The sequence below is a fragment of the Pristiophorus japonicus genome, unplaced genomic scaffold (assembly GCF_044704955.1).
Source record: "Pristiophorus japonicus isolate sPriJap1 unplaced genomic scaffold, sPriJap1.hap1 HAP1_SCAFFOLD_52, whole genome shotgun sequence".
NCBI classification, from domain to species: domain Eukaryota; kingdom Metazoa; phylum Chordata; class Chondrichthyes; family Pristiophoridae; genus Pristiophorus; species Pristiophorus japonicus.
This window is the reverse complement of record NW_027254426.1, coordinates 2,204,622-2,206,544: the sequence shown is the minus strand read 5'-3', so window position 1 is coordinate 2,206,544 and position 1,923 is coordinate 2,204,622. Positions and strand designations below refer to the sequence as shown.

General features: G+C 44.4%; 1 non-coding gene across 1 annotated transcript; it reads left to right on the top strand.

The window, feature by feature from the left end:
• Nucleotides 1–1,496: 1,496 nt before the first annotated feature.
• trnav-cac (transfer RNA valine (anticodon CAC)) lies at nt 1,497–1,569 on the top strand. The gene has a single exon. It is a non-coding gene; the product is annotated as a tRNA-Val (tRNA).
• The last annotated feature ends 354 nt before the right edge of the window (nt 1,570–1,923 follow it).

Genomic DNA, 1,923 nt, shown 5'->3' with positions numbered 1-1,923 from the left:
TGGGGCAGAGAGCTCCAAAGATTCACCACCCTCTGAGAGAAGAAATTCCTCCTCATCTCCGTTTTAAATGGGCGACCCTTGAACGTTCAGAGAATAAGGGTTTATGGGGATCAGCCATGATCGTGTTGAATGGTGCAGCAGGCTCGATGGACCATGTGGCCTACTCCTGCTCCGACTTCTTATGTTCTTATGACCCCTTATTCTGAAACTGTGCCCCCATGTTCGAGATTCCCCCACAAGGAGAAACAGAGAAACAGAGAAAATAGGTGCAGTAGTAGGCCATTCGGCCCTTCGAGCCTGCACCGCCATTCACTATAATCACAGCTGATCATTCCCTCAGTACCCCTTTCCTGCTTTCTCTCCACACCTCTTGATCCTTTTAGCCATATGGGACATATCGAACTCCTTTTTAAATGAGTGGGTTAATTCCCGTGAAAGTAACATAAAAGTTTAAGGAAAATAATTCACGCAAGGTGTGGCTCGAACGCATGACCTTAAAATTAAAAATCTCATGTTCTATAGACTGAGCTAGCCAGGCTTGCCCACATCTACTTTGTCAATGGTGACCCCCAGGATGTTGATTTGTATTAGTCAAAGGAACTTAAGAAATAGGAGCAGGAGTCGGCCATAAGGCCCCTCGAGCCTGCTCCACCATTTATTAAGATCATGGCTGATCCGATCATGGAATCAGCTCCACTTCCCCGCCCGATGCCCATAACCCTTTAACCCCTTATTGTTTAAGAAACTGTCTATTTCTGTCCTAAATATATTCAATTTCCCAGCTTCCACAGCTCTCTGGGACAGTGAATTCCACAGATTTACAACCCTCTGAGAGAAGAAATTCCTCCTCATCTCAGTTTTAAATGGGCGGCCCCTTATTCTAAGATCATGCCCCTAGTTCTAGTCTCCCCCATCGGTGGAAACATCCTCTCTGCATCCACTGATAGTGAAAATAAATTCACATAGACTCTGGTAAGGTAAGCGAGAAACTTTTTGCTAACAGAGCTCTGGGAGAAGAGTTGATATCCAGCGATCTCCCCGATTGCCTTGTGTATGCGTGGTTATAAGCAGTGTACAGAGGGCAGAATACAATCAATGAAATTCATTTACATACAACCAATCGATCCATATGGCAACGCAATTCATTTAGATTCAACTTTTTAGTCCTAGTGAAGCCTGATAGCATGGTGCGAGTTTGGGGGCCCTTCCTCTTTATCTTCTTTTGTGGTTAGTTATTCTGTTGCAAAGCTTTCGATGAAACAGTGGGCTGCACCTGGCCAGGAGTCACTTGTTGCTGCAGAGTACATATCAGGGACAGCAGATAGGCTTCTTGGTACAAAGTTCATTTCGTGGCGGCTTACCCCATCATGCTTTGCTATGTCTGAAAATCCACTCCAACACATTCATTCTATTCTCGTAAAACCAGCTCCTGAAGTATCGGCCAGCTGTGTAGGTTAAAGCTCTGGTTATATTCCTAAGATTATGTTAACCACAACATTTTTGTAGTGTAGCGGTTATCACATTCGCCTCACACGCGCAAAGTCCCTGGTTCAAACCCAGGCGGAAACATTATTTTGAAAGCTATTTTTGCTGTGAATAAATTGAACAAAAGTCGCCCAACGATCCTTGTCGCATGAGCAGTGAATATTTTAAACCAGTCTCCTAAGTTCAATGTTTATAAAGTCAGATAGGGGAGAAAACTTCATCAATGATTCAAGCTCCTTAAATAATTCACATAAGAACATAAGAAATAGGAACAGGAGTCGGCCATTCGGCCTCTCGATCCTGCTCTGCCATTGAATAAGATGATGGCTGATCTGACCATGGACTCTGAGTTAAGGGACTCGGTGGCCTGTTCTCTCTCCCCTGAGAAGGTTCACGTTCTACAGTCCAGCCTCTAAAAGGCATCACTCTGTGTACAGT